The following is a 19,938-nucleotide window of genomic DNA, read 5'->3' as shown; positions in this document are numbered from 1 at the left end:
TGGCACTGATGACAGAGGGGACAGATGGCACTGGGGACAGATGGCAGGGACATGACAGTGGGGACAGATGGCACTGGGGATAGATGGCAGGGACATGACAGTGGGGACAGATGGCACTGGGGATAGATGGCAGGGAGATGACAGTGGGGACAGATGGAAGGGACAGATGGCAGTGGGGAGACTTTTTTCATTTTTTTTTTACTTACTGCCGCAGCGGTTCGCTCTCCCTCCTCACACGCTGTCTCTGTGTGAGGAGGCAGAGCCGCAGAACACCGGCGATGAGAGATGATCTCATATGTTTACATATAAGATTGTCTCTCATTGGCACCGCCGATCGTGCTGAAAACAGCCGCTATGATTGGCCGTTTTCAGCGATCTGTGACTGGCTGTGTCTGAGGGACACGGCCAGCACAGAACTTCCCCGATGCGCGCCCGTGGGAGCGCGCATTGCGAAAGTAGACAACAGGACGTCCAGGGACGGCCGCCCGGCAGATAGCGTCCGCGCTGCAGCCATCTTTCGGCTATAGCGTGGGTGCGAAGTGGTTAAAAAAAGTGTATTTTTTCATAAAAAAGTACGCTTGTAAGACCGCTGCCCAAATACATTGTGACAAAAAGTATTGCAACGACCGCTATTTTATTCTCTAGGGTGTTAGAAAAATATATATATAATGTTTGGGGGTTCTAAGTAATTTTCCAGTGAAAAAAAAGATTTTAACTTGTAAACAACAAATCTGAAAAATAGGCAAGGTCGTAAAGTGGTTAACTGAGCCAGTTATATGGAAGCTGTCCAAAGCAAACAAGGCCATTTACAGTTCTGTTTTTGATTAAACATTACCCAAACCACTCAAATAAATAGAAGTTACGGTAACTACAAGCAAAGTTCAGCCAGACAAAAAAAGGAATCTATGCTCGTCAGAGGATAAACAGTTCTTGGGAGGATTTTGCTAGTGCTGTTTCATTACTCCTCAGGTATGTACACTTATTGTAGAATACATTGACTGGTGATGGCTCATTATTTAGTGGTGGATGTACCAGGTGTAGCTTCTGCAACTTGCTGTAAGGATTACTTTTAGTTAAATACTAAAACTAATACTTTAATGAATGGGAAAGTGGGTTGTGTAAAATACATATTAAACACATATAATTTGCATGTTCCATTTCAACGTGTTGCATGTTTTCTGTGGTTGATTTTTATTAGTAAAGGGAATTTGTGGGGAGGTAGTAGTAAGGACTTCTCCAATTAAGTCGTACCTCACCCTAGGGACGTGATGTGGACTATTTTGGTACTCTAGAATTCTGTGGTTGATTGTTAAAACGTACAGAACATGCACAGTAGGGTCAATCTGCATTAAAGTAGATGTAAACTGTAACACATGTTTGCTAAAGTACTGTATCATAAATAATCACCTTCTTTAATGTAAAATACTATTTTGACCTTTTTCATCCTTTATTGCAACTTGGTGATTTTGATTTCCTGCGTCCTCTTTTGCAGTCACTTTCTATCTACATGCATTTCAGTGATGGCTACAGGGCAGTACTCGGTGGGATTTCTTTATGTGCTTTGGTTATTCAGCATCCCCAACCCCTCCTCTATGCATTTTTGTTTCCTTTTTTTTCCACAATATTTTATTGAAAAACAAAAGGAGGTTTACAATATTATGGAACAGAGGGTAGGGATATCAATTATCAATTACAGTCATTGATATAACAGTTGTGGTCTCAGCAAACAAGAGTAAATAGCTGTAATGAAAATCTAAGAGTTGACAACAAAACGATTATTAAATAAGACATAAGGTTTGGTTAGGTTGGGTCTGTTAAATGTCAGTATTTAATATAGTAACACATCTTCTGTCTAGTGCTAAAGTAGATTGGGTTATGCTTTGTATATTTATATTTTGGGTGTTCAAACATTGGTATGATAATAACGATCATTGAGTGTGGTATTTCACCTGCGTAACATACGACCAAACATGGTCAGTTGTCAGTGTTCAATGATATGGAGAGCTAATAGTTTGATAAGGTATTTAGAGATGTAAACCATAAAGGAGAATGGGTGTATGAAGGGGAGGGGTATGGAGGTTGGGGGGGGGGATAAAAAGAAGACGAAGGGGGTATAATCCACCCCCTAGTCTCTGCCAACAGCGCCTATGTAGTGATGTAATAAGGTAAGCGGACTAAAGCAGCGAAATCCAAGGTTTGCATTTTTGTTTCTACACACTACTGCACTATAGATGCTCACATACAAACCATCCTACCTTCCTATTCCAACATAGTATTTACTGCAATTTCTAAAAAGTCATGAAGCCTTCTTCTTCTTATTTCAAAAAATAAAGGGAATTTTTCCACATTTTAAGATAGTTGGTGGGGGCTCGCAAAACATTGTTAGCCATTGTCAGCAAGGAAACAATGGCTTCTACGAAGTAGGTTTTGGGGACCAATGAAAAATCTAAACCCCAAAAGGCTATTGTGAGGAGGGTCAAAATGAATCATAAGCCCTCCACTGTCATTCTGTGCAGCTGGAAACCACGAGGAGAGACACACACTCCTTACAGGACTTCTGTCATAAGCGAGTGCGACCAGAATGTGTGGACTGCAACAGGGAAGACCAAAACACATATAAAGTAAATATATATGGATTTATTAAAAGGATAAGTCATAAACAATAAAGCAACCAGCAAACAACCACGTTGATACAGAAAACAACTCCCTAAACCAAACGTGAATATAGGATTGACATTTAATCATAAACGTAATCAAGCCAGGGTCATACACGAGAGATCAGTCCGATTGAAGAGGGAGCAGGAGGGGACAAGGAGAGGACAACAGGAGGAAGGGATGGGTCTGCAAGACAGGGGTCCAGGGATGGATGCAGGGTTCAGGAACACAGGACACCAGGTACAGGATAACAGGTCACAAGGTACAGAGACAGGGGTCCAGGGATGGATGCAGGGTTCAGGAACACAGGACACCAGGTACAGGACAACAGGTCACAAGGTACAAGTACAGGTTCAGGAATACAGGTCTGGGCTCCAGGAAAATACCAAAGCAAATGTTTGAGCGTCTGCTGGGTATTTATACACACCTCCTGCAATCGGTCTCAGGTGACGCCTGATTGCAGGAGATGATGTTGGCTCCAGACTAATTGGAGACACCCGCTGGTGGACATCAGTACTGCGGCCCAAAGGTCTGACAGTGCCACCAGCAGGTGAAACCTTTCCTGACAGTACCCCCCTTGAAGGAGCGACCTCCGGACGCTCCAACTAGTCGCAGCTGTAAAAAGTCCATGGCCTCAAACCGGGAAGCGGGCAGAGGCACATTAAGCTGGGCAGCAGGCTCCGGGCCATCTGGCTGGGCAGCTGGCTCTGGGTCATCTGGCTGAGCAGCTGGCTCCGGATCATCTGGCTGGGCAGCTGGCTCCGGGTCATCTGACTGGGCACCTGGCCGAAAAGCAGACACTGGGACATTAGGCCTAGCAGTGAGCACTGTAACGGCAGGCTGGGTAACAGAGCCCGGCTCAGCAAGCTGGGTAACGGGCCCCGGCCCAGTGGCCTGGGTGGCGTGCCCTGGATCAACAAGCTGGATGCCGGGCACTGGCCCAAAAAGCCGAATGACGGGCACCGGTTTAACAGACTGGGTAACGAGCATTGAATCTTCAGGCTGAGACACGGGCACCGAAACTTAAGGCTGAGACATGGGCACCAAAGCTGCAGGCTGAGACACAGGCACCGAAACCTCAGGCTGGGACATGGGCACCGAAACTTCAGGCTGAGACACGGGCACCGAAACTTCAGACTGAGAAACGGGCACTGAAACTTCAGGCTGAGACACGGGCACTGGAACTTCAGGCTGGGACACCGGGACTTCCGGCTGGGACACCGGACCTTCAGGCTGGAACACCGGAACTTCAAGCGGGGACACAGGCACCGGAACTACAGACTGGAACATGGGCACAGCAACATCAGGCTGGGACACAGGAACTTCAGGCTGGAACATGGGCACAGCAACATCAGGCTTGGACACAGGAACTTCAGGCTGGAACACAGGCACCGGAGCTTCAGGCTGGACCATGGGCATGGGAACATCAGACCAGACAGGGGGTACTGGAACATCAGGCCAGACAGAGGTTACTGGGACATCAGACCGGACAACAGGCACTGGAGCAAAAGGCTGGGCAGCAGCAAGCTGGGCATCAGGAACCAATTCAGCAAGTACCGTATCAGCAGGCTGGGTAACCGGCACCGGCTCAACAGGCTGGGTAATGGACACTGGCCCAGTAGGCTGGGTAACGGACATTGGCTCAGCAAACTGGGTGATGGGCACTGGCTCAGCAGGCCAGATGACAGGCGCCAACTCCGCAGGCTGGGCGACGGGCACCGACTCCGCAGGCTGGGCGACGTGCACCGACTCCGCAGGCTGGGCGACGGGCACCAACTTTGCAGGCTAGGTGATGGGCACCGACTCCACAGGCTAGGCGATGGGCACTGACACATAAGGCTGGGAAACAGGCACGGCACATCAGGCTGGGAATTGGACACTGGAACATCAAGCTGGGCAATGAGCACCGGAACATCAAGCTGGGAAATGGGCACCGGAACATCAAGCTGGGAAAAGGGCACCGGAACATCAAGCTGAACAGCCAATACTGGAGCATCAGGCCGGACAGTAGGCAGAATGGTTGGCAGAGTTAGGTGGGTTATCAGGTTCAGCACCATCAGACTAGCCTGACCCCATTGGCAATCATGGAAACAGGCTGGAGCAGATTGGCTGGTGTGGAATAGGGATGAGCTTTGTGTTCGAGTCGAACCCATGTTCGACTCGAACAGCGTCTGTTCGGCCGTTTGCCGAATTGCGAACGATATGGGCCGTTCACGCCAAATTCGTGTGGCGCGTCATGGCCCATAATTCACTGCGGCATCGCAGTGCTTTGCTGGCTGATGATTGGCCAAGCATGCGGGTCATTGGCCAAGCATGCGGGTCATAGTGCATGCTTGGCCAATGACCCGCATGCTTGGCCAATCACAGCGCCGTCTGAACAGAGAGCCATAATTGGCCAAAGCCAAGGAGGCTTTGGCCAATTATGGCTCAGGGGATTTAGTACATGCCCCACACTATATAAGGCTACCTACACGGCGGCCCTGTGTAGTGTGTTCCGGCGTTCATTGATAGATTAGGCAGGACAGTCAGTCAGTTAGCTGCACTTACAGTGTATTGTGTATATATATGCATCCCAGGTTTATATATATATATATATATATATATATATATATATATATATATATATACACTGTATTCAGTTTAGCTAGATCCGTTCCTGTTATCTTGCTACTGACAGGCAGGCTTGTGTTGTTACAGTATTTACAGCTACCTGAAGAAAATTGCTGGAGTTCTTTTGATCCTATTAGTACCACAGTCAGGCAGCTAGACTATTTACAGTTAGTGTAGTGCGTCCTCCTTACAGTGTTCAGTTAAAGCTACAAGTTAGTTTATTGTGACCTCTGCACAGTGTTCTGCTAAGCTACAAGTTAGTGTAGTGCGTCCTCTGAACAATGTTCAGCTAAAGCTACAAGTTAGTGTAGTGCACAGTGTTCAGCTAAAGTTACAAGTTAGGGTAGTGCGTCCTCCTCACAGTGTTCAGCTAAAGCTACAAGTTAGTGTAGTGCGTCCTCCTCACAGTGTTCAGCTAAAACTACAAGTTAGTCTAGTGCGACCTCTGCACAGTGTTCAGCTAAAGCTACAAGTTAGTGTAGTGCGTCCCTGAACAGTGTTCAGCTAAAGCTACAAGCTAGTGTAGTGCTTCCTCCTCACAGTGTTCAGCTAAAACTACAAGTTAGTGTAGTGTGACCTCTGCACAGGGTTCAGCTAAAGCTACAAGTTAGTGTAGTGCATCCTCCTCACAGTGTTCAGCTAAAACTACAAGTTAGTGTAGTGCGACCTCTGCACAGTGTTCAGCTAAAGCTACAAGTTAGTGTAGTGTAGGGATGAGCCGAACACCCCCCGGTTCGGTTCGCACCAGAACCTGCGAACGGACCGAAAGTTCGCACGAACGTTAGAACCCCATTGACGTCTATGGGACTCGAACGTTCGAAATCAAAAGTGCTCATTTTAAAGGCTAATTTGCATGGTATTGTCCTAAAAAGGTTTTGGGGACCCGGGTCCTACCCCAGGGGACATGTATCAATGCAAAAAAAACTTTTAAAAACGGCCGTTTTTTCGGGAGCAGTGATTTTAATGATGCTTAAAGTAAAAAAAAAAAAGTGAAATATTCCTTTAAATATCGTACCTGGGGTGTGTCTATAGTAGGCCTGTAAAGTGGCTCGTGTTTCCCGTGTTTAGAACAGTCCCTGCACCAAATGTCATTTTTAAAGGAAAAAATCTCATTTAAAACTGCTTGCGGGTTTAATGTCATGTCGGGTCCTGGCAATATGGATGAAAATCAGTGAGACAAACGGCATGGGTACCCCCCAGTCCATTACCAGGCCCTTTGGGTCTTGTATGGATATTAAGGGGAACCCCGCACCCAAATTAAAATAAGGAAAGGCCCTATATACTCTGAACAGCAGTATACAGGCGGTGCAAACAAGACAGGGACTGTAGGTTTGTTGTTAAGTAGAATCTCTTTGTAATTTTGAACGGGTAAATTTTTAAAGCGTTTAGCTCCAGCCAAAAAATCTTTTTTAAGCTTTTTGGAAAACATAGGGAAGGGTTATCACCCCTGTGACATTTGTTTTGCTGTCTTTCCTCCTCTTCAGAAGATTTCACCTCACTTTTTGTCCCAATGAAAAATGTTTTTTGAAAATTTGGGTTTTTTGTGGAACAAGGATTGGAAAGCATCAGTGGAAAGGAGAAATTGTTTTCCCACATTAACTCTTACAGGAGAGAATTTCCCTTCCTAGGGGTAGATTTCATCTCACTTCCTGTTGTCTCCTTCCGTTTGCAAGTAGGAGTCGTTTGTAAGTTAGATGTTTGAAAGTAGGGTCCTGCCCTATATACTCAGCAGAAATTTGGGCCTTAGGTGTTGCTGTGGCCACAACACTGTAAGCCCTCACAGGGCCCTGCTGTGAAATATTAGATCAAGAATTATAATTACATGCCCCTGTTGAACAGGAGCTGAAAAATTAGGCCTTAGGCACTGGTGCTGGTGCCACAACACTGCAACCCCTTACACTCTAGTTGGAACGCAGGAACGAGCCCTGCTGCAAAGTATTGCATCAAAAATTGTAATTACACGCCCCTGTTAGACAGGGGCAGAAAAATTGGGCCTTAGGCACTGGTGCTGGTGCCACAACACTGCAACCCCTCACAGACACTCTAGTTGGAATGCAGGAACGAGCCCTGCTGCAAAGTATTACATCAAAAATTGTAATTAACACGCCCCTGTTAAACAGGGGCTGAAAAATTGTGCCTTAGGCACTGGTGGTGGCGCCCAGAACCAAAAATGTTCTTACAAGCTATCAGCGTGATGATTGAGGAGGAAGAGGATAATTACTCAGGGATAGTCACTCAGCATCAGCATAGGCAGTCTTTGAAGGGATCTGAGATTTCAAAAAAAATTATTCGGTTACATCAGCATCAGGTGCTTGGTAGCTGGTGGTGATCCAAGACTCATTCATTTTTATGAAGGTCAGCCGATCAACCGAGTCGGTGGACAGACGCACCCTGTGATCGGTTACCACGCCTCCAGCAGCACTGAATGTGCGTTCCGAAAGAACGCTGGATGGATGGCCAGTGATCCATCCTCAAGACCCAGTAACCCAGAGGATTTTCGGTGGGAAAGGTGTCCAAGTCTGATCTTGCCCCTAGGTATTCCTGCACCATGTAAAACAGACGCTGGCGATGGTTGCTGGAACCGATCATACCTTGGGGCTGCGGACCAAAAAGTTGTCTGAACGCATCGGTCAGACGGCCACCTTCTCCACCGCTCCTTCTTTGACTGACCGAAGCCTCAGCAACACGTTGTCCAGAAACAGGAGTTTGTAACCTCCCAGTCTCTGGGAACGCATTGCACAGACCTTTCTGCAAGGCCTCCCGAAGATGTTTCATCCTCTGCTCCCTCTGCGATGGCAAGATAAGGTCCGCAACCTTACCCTTGTAACGTGGATCAAGGAGGGTTGCCAGCCAGTATTGGTCCTTCTCCTTGATACCACGAATACGAGGATCCTTACGCAGGCTTTGCAGGATCAGGGAGGCCATGCAGCGTAGGTTTGCTGAGGCATTCGGTCCGGAGTCCTCTGGGTCACTAAGGACGACAACGTCCGCAGCCACCTCCTCCCAGCCACGTACAAGTCCATGTGTTTCTTGGGACTGATCCCTTAAAGACTGCTGCTGATGCTGAGTGCCAGGCTCCACCTCCATACTGACACAATCTTCCTCCTCCTCCTCGTCCTCTTCCTGTGTGATCGGCGGGCACGCAGGAACACTGTCTGGATAAAGGGGGCCTTGAGAGCTAAGGAAGTCCTCCTCTTCCTGCCTCTGTTCTGCCTCAAGTGCCCTGTCCATTATTCCACGCAGCGTGTGCTCCAACAGGTGGACAAGGGGGACAGTGTCACTGATGCATGCACTGTCACTGCTCACCATCCTCGTGGCCTCCTCGAATGGTGACAGGACAGTGCATGCATCCCTGATCATGGCCCACTGGCGTGGGGAAAAAAAACCAAGCTCCCCTGACCCTGTCCTGGTGCCATAGTGGCACAGGTACTCATTGATGGCCCTCTGCTGCGTGTGCAGCCGCTGCAGCATGGCCAACGTTGAGTTCCACCTGGTGGGCATGTCACAGATTAGGCGGTTCTTGGGCAGGTTAAACTCCTTTTGGAGGTCCGTCAGCCGAGCACTGGCATTATATGACCGGCGGAAATGCACACAGACTTTCCTGGCCTGCCTCAGGACATCCTGTAAGCCCGGGTACCTGCCCAAGAACCGCTGCACCACCAAGTTAAGGACGTGAGCCAAACAGGGCACATGGGTCATTTGTCCCTGTCGGAGGGCAGAGAGGAGGTTGGTGCCATTGTCGCAAACCACCATTCCTGCCTTAAGTTGGCGTGGCGTCAACCACCTCTGAACCTGCCCCTGCAGAGCTGACAAAACCTCTGCCCCAGTGTGGCTCCTGTCCCCCAAGCACACCAGCTCAAGCACCGCATGGCATCTTTTGGCCTGCGCACTTGCGTAGCCCCTTGAACGACTACGGAGCACCGCTGGTTCCGAGGAAGAGGCCATGGAGGAAGAAGAAGAGGAGGGGGTGGAGGAGAGAGGTGTGTCACAATCAGCATTTTGGAGGCGTGGTGGCGGAACAACCTCCAACACTACTGCACCTTGTCCTGCATCCTTCCCAGCTGCCAGCAGAGTCACCCAATGTGCCGTGAAACTTAGGTAACGTCCCTGTCCATGCCTGCTGGACCATGAGTCAGCGGTAATATGCACCTTACCGCTGACCGCCCTGTCCAGCGAGGCATGGACATTGCCTTCCACATGCCGGTAGAGAGCCGGAATCGCCTTCCGTGAGAAAAAGTGGCGTTTGGGTACCTGCCACTGAGGAACCGCACATTCCACAAACTCACGAAAGGGGGCAGAGTCTACCAACTGAAAAGGCAGCAGTTGAAGTGCTAGCAATTTTGCCAAGCTAGCATTCAACCGCTGGGCATGTGGATGGCTGGGAGCAAACTTCTTTCGGCGGTGCAGCAGCTGGGGCAGGGAAATTTGCCTGGTACAATCTGACGTCGGTGTACCAAAAGCAGATTGCCCACAAGTACTTGGCTGTGACACACCTAATTCTACACCTTCATTCCTCTCACTGCAGGTCTCAGAGAGGACTGGAGGTCTAGTGGGGTTGGAAATCTCAGCTGATGAGGAGCAAGGAGAGATCCTCTTTGTTCTTTGGTGTGGGTCTTTTAGATACGTTTGCCAACGAACTGCATGGCAGGTCAACATATGTCTGGTCAAGCATGTGGTACCCAAGCGGGAGATGTTTTGGCCACGTGAGATACGCTTGAGACATATGTTGCAAATAGCAGCGGTGCGATCTGATGCACTCGTCTCAAAAAAGGCCCACACCAAAGAACTTTTTGAATAACGCGCAGAGACTGCAGCGCCCTGCACATGTGGAGCTTTGGGGTGTGATGCAGTCAATGTGCTGCCCTTAGGCTGGCCCCTGGAGGGCATCCTGCCTCGTTGGTGATGTGCCGCCTCCTCCTCCTCCTCCTCTCTCCTATCAGGCACCCACGTTGAGTCAGTAACCTCATCATCCCCTCCCTCCTCATCACTGGAGCAAACCTGGCAGTATGCTGCAGCAGGGGGAGCATGACTGCCAGATTGCTGTCCTTCTTGGGCACCCCCTCTGTCCGTGCTCATGTTACTGCCTTCATCGAGCTCAGTATCATCATCAGAGCCTTCCAAACGCTGGGCATCCTCCTGGAGCATGTACCCAACACTGTGGTCAAACAGTTCGAGGGAATCCTCATGAGGACATGGTGGAGCTAGGGAAGGAGTCACTGATGACATTGAGCTGAGGGAAGAGGCCGCTGCTTTGCCAGACAAAGCACCCTGGGCATGGGTGAGAGAGGATGAGGAGGATGAGGACGGCTTGGTCATCCACTCGACCAAGTCTTCCGCATGTTGCGGCTCAACACGGCCAGCTGCCGAAAAAAAGGCCCAGCGTGTCCCATGGCCACGTGCTGATGAGGATGCACCGTCTCCACGACCAGCACTAGACACAGAGCCTGCTTGCCCTCTCTTATTGGCTTGTGACTGTCTGCCTCTCCTTCTTGGCCTTCCAGACATACTAATGGCCTGTAGCTGCACTAAGCTGGGATAGAACACCAGTAATTTTCTTCAGGTAGCTTTATATACTGTAACCAGACAAGCCTGCCTGTCAGTAGGAAGATAACAGGAACGGATCTAGCTGAACACTGTGAGCAGGACGCACTGTACTAAATGTAAATAGTCTAGCTGCCTGACCGTGGTACTAATAGGATCAAATAGAACACCAGTAATTTTCTTCAGGTAGCTTTATATACTGTAACCAGACAAGCCTGCCTGTCAGTAGGAAGATAACAGGAACGGATCTAGCTGAACACTGTGAGCAGGACGCACTGTACTAAATGTAAATAGTCTAGCTGCCTGACCGTGGTACTAATAGGATCAAATAGAACACCAGTAATTTTCTTCAGGTAGCTTTATATACTGTAACCAGACAAGCCTGCCTGTCAGTAGGAAGATAACAGGAACGGATCTAGCTGAACACTGTGAGCAGGACGCACTGTACTAAATGTAAATAGTCTAGCTGCCTGACCGTGGTACTAATAGGATCAAATAGAACACCAGTAATTTTCTTCAGGTAGCTTTATATACTGTAACCAGACAAGCCTGCCTGTCAGTAGGAAGATAACAGGAACGGATCTAGCTGAACACTGTGAGCAGGACGCACTGTACTAAATGTAAATAGTCTAGCTGCCTGACCGTGGTACTAATAGGATCAAATAGAACACCAGTAATTTTCTTCAGGTAGCTTTATATACTGTAACCAGACAAGCCTGCCTGTCAGTAGGAAGATAACAGGAACGGATCTAGCTGAACACTGTGAGCAGGACGCACTGTACTAAATGTAAATAGTCTAGCTGCCTGACCGTGGTACTAATAGGATCAAATAGAACACCAGTAATTTTCTTCAGGTAGCTTTATATACTGTAACCAGACAAGCCTGCCTGTCAGTAGGAAGATAACAGGAACGGATCTAGCTGAACACTGTGAGCAGGACGCACTGTACTAAATGTAAATAGTCTAGCTGCCTGACCGTGGTACTAATAGGATCAAATAGAACACCAGTAATTTTCTTCAGGTAGCTTTATATACTGTAACCAGACAAGCCTGCCTGTCAGTAGGAAGATAACAGGAACGGATCTAGCTGAACACTGTGAGCAGGACGCACTGTACTAAATGTAAATAGTCTAGCTGCCTGACCGTGGTACTAATAGGATCAAATAGAACACCAGTAATTTTCTTCAGGTAGCTTTATATACTGTAACCAGACAAGCCTGCCTGTCAGTAGGAAGATAACAGGAACGGATCTAGCTGAACACTGTGAGCAGGACGCACTGCACTAAATGTAAATAGTCTAGAAGATAACAGGAACGGATCTAGCTAAACTGAATACAGTGTATATATATATATATGCAACACCTGGGATGCATATATATACACAATACACTGTAAGTGCAGCTAACTGACTGACTGTTCTGCCTAATCTATCTAACTCAAATCAAATGACACTGTCTGTCTCTCTCTCTCTCTCAATGAACGCCGGAACACACACTACACAGGGCCGCCGTGCAGGCGGCCTTATATAGTGTGGGGCGTGTACTAAATCCCCTGAGCCATAATTGGCCAAAGCCTCCTTGGCTTTGGCCAATTATGGCTCTTTGTTCAGGCGGCGCTGTGATTGGCCAAGCATGCGGGTCATAGTGCATGCTTGGCCAATCATCAGCAAGCAATGCACTGCCATGCCGCAGTGAATTATGGGCCGTGACGCGCCACACGAATTTGGCGCGAACGGCCCATATCTTTCGCAATTCGGCGAACGGGCGAACAGCCGATGTTCGAGTCGAACATGGGTTCGACTCGAACACGAAGCTCATCCCTAGTGTAGTGCGTCCTCTGAACAGTGTTCATCTAAAGCTACAAGTTAGTGTAGTGCGTCCTCTGAACAGTGCTCAGCTAAAACTACAAGTTAGTGTAGTGCGACCTCTGCACATTGTTCAGCTAAAGCTACAAGTTAGTGTAGTGCGTCCTCCTCACAGTGTTCACCTAAAGCTACAAGTTAGTGTAGTGCGTCCTCCTCACAGTGTTCACCTAAAGCTACAAGTTAGTGTAGTGCGTCCTCTGAACAGTGTTCAGCTAAATTTACAAGTTAGTGTAGTGCGACCTCTGCACAGTGTTCAGCTAAAGTTACCTGTAAAAGGTTGGTGGTGTTTTCCTGATCCTATCACTACCGCAGGCAGCTAAATAAGCTACAAGTTAGTGTAGTGCGACCTCTGCACAGTGTTCAGCTAAAGCTACCTGTAGAAGGTTGGTGGTGTTTTCTTGATCCTATCACTACCGCAGGCAGCTAAATAAGCTACAAGTTAGTTTTTTGCGACCTCTGCACAGTGTTCAGCTAAAGCTACCTGTAGAAGGTTGGTGGTGTTTTCCTGATCCTATCACTACCGCAGGCAGCTAAATAAGCTACAAGTTAGTGTAGTGCGACCTCTGCACAGTGTTCAGCTAAAGCTACCTGTAGAAGGTTGGTGGTGTTTTCCTGATCCTAGCACTACCGCAGGCAGCTAAATAAGCTACCTGTAGAAGGTTGGTGGTGTTCTCATACTACAGGCAGGCAGTTTATTTTGCTAGCTGCATGCAGTATCAATATATATATATATATATATATATATATATATATATATATATATATATATATATATATATATATATATATATATCCCAGCTTAGTGCAGCTACAGGCCATCAGGAATGTCTGGAAGGCCAACAAGGAGAGGCAGACAGTCACAAGCCAATAAAAGAGGGCAAGCAGGCTCTGTGTCTAGAGGCAACAGTGCTGGTCGTGGAGACGGTGCATCCTCATCAGCACGACACGCTTGGCCTTTTTTTCAGCAGCTGGCAGCGTTGAGCCACAACATGCGGAAGACTTGGTCTAGTGGATGACCAAGCCGTCCTCATTCTCCTCATCCTCTCTCACCCATGCTCAGAGTACTTTGTCTGGCAAAGCAGCTGCCAACGCGGCCTCTTCCCTCAGCTCAATGGCATCAGTGACTCCTTCCCTAGCCCCATCATGTCCTCCTGAGGAGTCCTTGGAACTGTTTGACCACAGTGTTGGGTACATACTCCAGGAGGATGCCCAGCATTTAGAAGGCTCTGATGATGATACTGAGCTAGATGAAGGCAGTAATGTGAGCACGGACAGAGGGGGTGCCCAAGAAGGACAGCATTCTGGCAGTCATGCTCCCCCTGCTGCAGCATACTGCCAGGTTTGCTCCAGTGATGAGGAGGGAGGGGATGATGAGGTCACTGACTCAACTTGGGTGTCTGATTGGAGAGAGGAGGAGGCACATCACCAATGAGACAGGATGCCCTCCAGGGGCCAGCCTAAGGGCAGCACACTGACTGCATCACACCGCAAAGCTCAGGGCGCTGCTGTCTCTGTGCGTTATTCCAAAAGTTCTTTGGTGTGGGCCTTTTTTGAGACGAGTGCATCAGATCACACCGCTGCTATTTGCAACATATGTCTCAAGCGTATCTCGCATGGCCAAAACATCTCCCTCTTGGGCACCACATGCTTGATCAGACATATGTTGACCTGCCATGCAGTTCGTTGGCAAGCGTATCTAAAAGACCCACATCAAAGAACAAAGAGGACCTCTCCTTGCTCCTCATCAGCTGAGATCTCCAACCCCACTATACCTTCAGTCCTCTCTGAGACCTGCACTGAGAGGAATGAAGGTGTAGAATTAAGTGTGTCACTGCCAAGTATTTGTGGGCAATCTGCTTTTGGTAGGCTTTTTTGTACCAGGCAAATTACCCTGCCCCAGCTGCTGCACCGCCGAAAGAAGTTCGCTCCCAGCCATCCACAAGCCCAGCGGTTGAATGCTAGCTTGGCAAAATTGCTAGCACTTCTACTGCTGTCTTTTCAGTTGGTAGACTCTGCCCCCTTCCGTGAGTTTGTGGAATGTACGGTTCTACCAGCATGTGGAAGGCAATGTCCATGCCTCACTGGACAGGGCGGTCAGTGGTAAGGTGCATATTACCACTGACTCATGGTCCAGCAGGCATGGACAGGGACGTTACCTAAGTTTCACGGCGCATTGGGTGACTCTGCTGGCAGCTGGGAAGGATGCAGGACAAGGTGCAGTAGTGTTGGAGGTTGTTCCGCCACCATGCCTCCAAAATGCCAGTACTAATGATTCTGACACACCTCTCTCCTCCACCCCCTCCTCTTCTTCTTCCTCCATGGCCTCTTCCTGTGCTGATTTGTTCTCGGAACCAGCGGAGGTCCGTTGGCGTTCAAGGGGCTACGCAAGTACGCAGGCCCAAAGATGCCATGCGGTGCTTGAGCTGGTGTGCTTGGGGGACAGGAGCCACACTGGGGCAGAGGTTCTGTCAGCTCTGCAGGGGCAGGTTCAGAGGTGGTTGACGCCACACTAACTTAAGACAGGAACGGTGGTTTGCAACATTGGTACCAACCTCCTCTCCGCCCTCCGACAGGGACAACTGACCCATGTGCCCTATTTGGCTCACGTCCTTAACTTGGTGGTGCAGCGGTTCTTGGGCAGGTACCCGGGCTTACAGGATGTCCTGAGGCAGGCCAGGAAAGTCTGTGTGCATTTCCGCCAGTCATATAATGCCAGTGCTCGGCTGGCAGATCTCCAAAAGGAATTTAACCTGCCCAAGAACCGCATAATCTGTGACATGCCCACCAGGTGGAACTCAACGTTGGCCATGCTGCAGCGGCTGCACATGCAGCAGAGGGCCATCAATGAGTACCTGTGCGACTATGGCACGAGGACAGGGTCAGGGGAGCTTGTTTTTTTTTTCCCCATGCCAGTTGGCCATGATCAGGGATGCATGCACTGTCCTGTCACCATTTGAGGAGGATACGAGGATGATGAACAGTGACAGTGCATGCATCAGTGACACTGTCCCCCTTGTCCACCTGTTGGAGCACACGCTGCGTGGAATAATGGACAGGGCACTTGAGGCAGAACAGAGACAGGAAAAGGAGGACTTCCTTAGCTCTCAAAGGCCCACTTTATCCAGACAGTGTTCCTGCAAAGCCTGCGTAAGGATCCTCATATTCGTGGTATCAAGTAGAAGGACCAATACTGGCTGGCAACTCTCCTTGATCCACGTTACAAGGGTAAGGTTGCGGACCTTATCTTGCCGTCGCAGAGGGAGCAGAGGATGAAACATCTTCAGGATGCCTTGCAAAAAGGTCTGTGCAACGCGTTCCTAGAGACTGGGAGGTTACAAACTCCTGTTTCTGCACAACATGTTGCTGAGGCTTCGGTCAGTCAAAGAAGGAGTGGTGGAGAAGGTAGCCGTCTGACCGATGCATTCAGATAATTTTTAAGTTCGTAACCCCAAGGTTTGATCGGTTCCAGCAACCATCACCAGCCTCTGTTTTACTTGGTGCAGGAATACCTAGGGGCAAGATCTGACTTGGACACCTTTCCCACCGAAAATCTTCTGAGTTACTGGGTCTTGAGGATGGATCACTGGCCAGAGCTTGCACAGTATGCAGTTGAGCTACTGGCCTGTCCTGCATCCAGCGTTCTTTCAGTGCTGCTGGAGGCTTTGTAACCGATCACAGGGTGCGTCTGTCCACCGACTCGGTCGATCGACTGACCTTCATAAAAATGAATCAGTCTTGGATCAACACCAGCTACCAAGCACCTGATGCTGATGTAACCGAATAATTTTTTTTGAAATGTCAGATCACTTCAAAGACTGCCTATGCTGATGCTGAGTGACTATCCTGAGTAATTATCCTCTTTGTCCTCAATGATCATGCTGCTAGCTTGAACATTTTTGGTTCTGGGCACCGCCACCAGTGCCTAAGGCCCAATTTTTCAGCCCTTGTTGAACAGGGGCCTGTAATTACAATTTTTGATGCAATACTTTGCAGCAGGGCTCATTCCTGCGTTCCAACTAGAGTATCTGTGAGGGGTTGCAGTGTTGTGGCACCAGCACCAGTGCCTAAGGCCCAATTTTTCAGCCCCTGTTTAACAGGGGCGTGTAATTACAATTTTTGATGCAATACTTTGCAGCAGGGCTTGTTCCTGCGTTCCAACTAGAGTATCTGTGAGGGGTTGCAGTGTTGTGGCACCAGCACCAGTGCCTAAGGCCCAATTTTTCAACCCCTGTTTAACAGGGGCGTGTAATTACAATTTTTGATGCAATACTTTGCAGCAGGGCTCGTTCCTGCATTCCAACTAGAGTATCTGTGAGGGGTTGCAGTGTTGTGGCACCAGCACCAGTGCCTAAGGCCCACTTTTTCAGCCCCTGTTTAACAGGGGCGTGTAATTAAAATTTTTGATGCAATACTTTGCAGCAGGGCTCGTTCCTCCTTTCCAACTAGAGTATCTGTGAGGGGTTGCAGTGTTGTGGCACCAGCACCAGTGCCTAAGGCCCACTTTTTCAGCCCCTGTTTAACAGGGGCGTGTAATTAAAATTTTTGATGCAATACTTTGCAGCAGGGCTCGTTCCTGCTTTCCAACTAGAGTATCTGTGAGGGGTTGCAGTGTTGTGGCACCAGCACCAGTGCCTAAGGCCCAATTTTTCAGCCCCTGTTCAACAGGGGCGTGTAATTACAATTTTTGATGCAATACTTTGCGGCAGGGCTCGTTCCTGCATTCCAACTAGAGTATCTGTGAGGAGTTGCAGTGTTGTGGCACCAGCACCAGTGCCTAAGGCCCAATTTTTCAACCCATGTTTAACAGGAGCGTGTAATTACAATTTTTGATGCAATACTTTGCAGCAGGGCTCGTTCCTGCGTTCCAACTAGAGTATCTGTGAGGGATTGCAGTGTTGCGGCACCAGCACCAGTGCCTAAGGCCAAATTTTTCAGCCCCTGTTCAACAGGGGCACGTAATTAGAATTCTTGATCTAATATTTCACAGCAGGGCCCTGTGAGGGCTTACAGTATTGAGGCCACAACAACACCTAAGGCCCAAATTTCTGCTGAGTATATAGGGCAGGCCCCTACTTTCAAACATCCAACTTACAAATGACTCCTACTTGCAAACGGAAAGAGACAACAGGAAGTGAGATGAAATCTACCACATAGGAAGGGAAATTCTCTCCTGTAAGGGTTAATATGGGAAAAACGTTTCTCCTTTCCACTGATGCTTTATCACCAATCCTTGTTTCACTAAAAACCCCAAATTTTCAAAAAACATTTGTCATTGGGACAAAAAGTGAGGTGAAATCTTCTGAAGAGGAGCACAGACAGCAAAAGAAATGTCACAGGGGTGATAACCCTTCCCTATGTTTTCCAAAAAGCTTAAAAACAGATTTTTTGGCTTGAGCTACACTTTAAAAATGTACCAGTTCAAAATTACAAACAGATTCTACTTAACAACAAACCTACAGTCCCTGTCTTGTTTGCACTGCCTGTATACTGCTGTTCAGAGTATATAGGGCCTGGGGGCCCCACGCCTTTCCTTTTTTTAATTTGGGTGTGGGGTTCCCCTTAATATCCATACAGGACCCAAAGGGCCTGGTAATGGACTGGAGTGTACCCATGCTGTTTGTCTCACTGATTTTCATCCATATAGCCGGGACCCGACATTACATTAAAGCCGCAAGCAGTTTTAAATGACTTTTTTCCTTTAAAATGTCATTTTGTGCAGGGACTGTTTTAAGCACGGGAAACACGTGCCACTTTACAGGCATACTATAGACACCCCCCAGGTATGATATTTAAAGGAATATTTCACTTTTTTTTTTACTTTAAGCATCATTAAAATCACTGCTCCTGAAAGTTTTTTTTGCATTGATACATGTCCCCTGGGGCAGGACCCGGGTCCCCAAACCCTTTTTAGGACAATACTATAAAAATTAGCCTTTAAAATGAGCACTTTTGATTTTGAACGTTCAAGTCCCATAGACGTCAATGGGGTTCTAACGTTTGTGCGAATTTTCGGTCCGTTCGCAGGTTCTGGTACAAACCGAACCGGGGGGTGTTCAGCTATTCCCTAGTGTGGAAACAGGCTGAAGCAGATCGGCTGGTGTGGAAACAGGCTGGAGCAGATCGGCTGGTGTGGAAACAGGCTGGAGCAGATCGGCTGGTGTGGAAACGGGCTGGAGCAGATTGGCTGGTGTGGAAACAGGCTGGATCAGATCGGCTGGTGTGGAAACAGGCTGGAACGGATCGGCTAGTGTGGAAACAGACTGGAGCGGATTGGCTGGTGAGGAAGCAGGCTGGAGCGGATTAGCTGGAGTGGAAGCAGGCTAGAGTGGATCAGCTGGTGTGGAAGCAGGCTGGAGCTTTGGTTTAGCCACAAAAGTTCTGTAGGTGACTGCAGGACTGTAGGTAGGGGGTGAAGCAGACTGAAGAGAAGGGCTGAGATATGGTAAGGATGGGGGAACAGCGGCCAGAGGAAGTTTTTGTGGGGTAGTTGTAGGTAGCAGAGAAGAGGCAGGTGGGTTAGCTGGTACTGATTGCAAAATATCAGACCATGCTAAGAGTAGTGGTTGCACAAACTGCAGTTTACATACCGCCTGTCTGACAAGGGATTGTACAGAATCAACACATTCTATTATCATCTGTTGGGAACAAGCTGTGTAATGTTCAAAAAAGTGTGTGGAGTCATCTTCCAAAAGCCATACCAGTGACCTGATTATTACTGAAAGGGGGAGAAAAATCATCCTGGCCTTTTGGGATACAGGGCAAAGCCAGCTCTGTGCATATTTAAATTAAAGGCTGAACATCCCCAAACAGCATACAGCCCTGATCAACCCAGGAGTGAGCTAACTAAATGATCTCTAGCAGCTGCTCACTGGTCCACTCTTTGTGTCTGGTGGAGATATTCACCACTCTCTGACGCCAGCAGAGCATAATAAATAATCACATCAGAATTCATCTCAGCGAAGCGAACAGAAATGAGATGGTTCCTCTGTGCAGCCACTTCTGGTCAGGGATGGCTTTGGTATTATGTCATAAGCGAGTGCGACCAGAATGTGTGGACTGCAACAGGGAAGACCAAAATGCATATAAAGTAAATATATATGGATTTATTAACAGGATAAGTCATAAACAATAAAGCAACCAGCAAACAACCATGGTGACACACAAAACAACTTCCTAAACCAAACGTGAATACAGGATTGAGATTTAATCATAAACGTAATCAAGCCAGGGTCATACACGATAGATCAGTCCGATTGAACAGGGAGCAG

The 19,938-nt window shown here is 48.3% G+C and overlaps 1 long non-coding RNA gene across 1 annotated transcript in view; it reads left to right on the top strand.

Moving 5' to 3' along the window:
• The first annotated feature begins 837 nt into the window (after positions 1–837).
• The window catches only part of LOC141139127 (uncharacterized), a 50,945-nt gene continuing 31,844 nt past the window's right edge, over positions 838–19,938 (top strand). The window contains exon 1 of the long non-coding RNA XR_012243722.1: positions 838–969. This is a non-coding gene — a long non-coding RNA (uncharacterized lncRNA). The remainder of the gene's footprint in view (positions 970–19,938) is intronic.

Source organism: Aquarana catesbeiana, linkage group LG04 (genome assembly GCF_042186555.1).
Source record: "Aquarana catesbeiana isolate 2022-GZ linkage group LG04, ASM4218655v1, whole genome shotgun sequence".
Taxonomy (NCBI): domain Eukaryota; kingdom Metazoa; phylum Chordata; class Amphibia; order Anura; family Ranidae; genus Aquarana; species Aquarana catesbeiana.
This window is presented reverse-complemented; position numbering and strand designations above follow the sequence as displayed.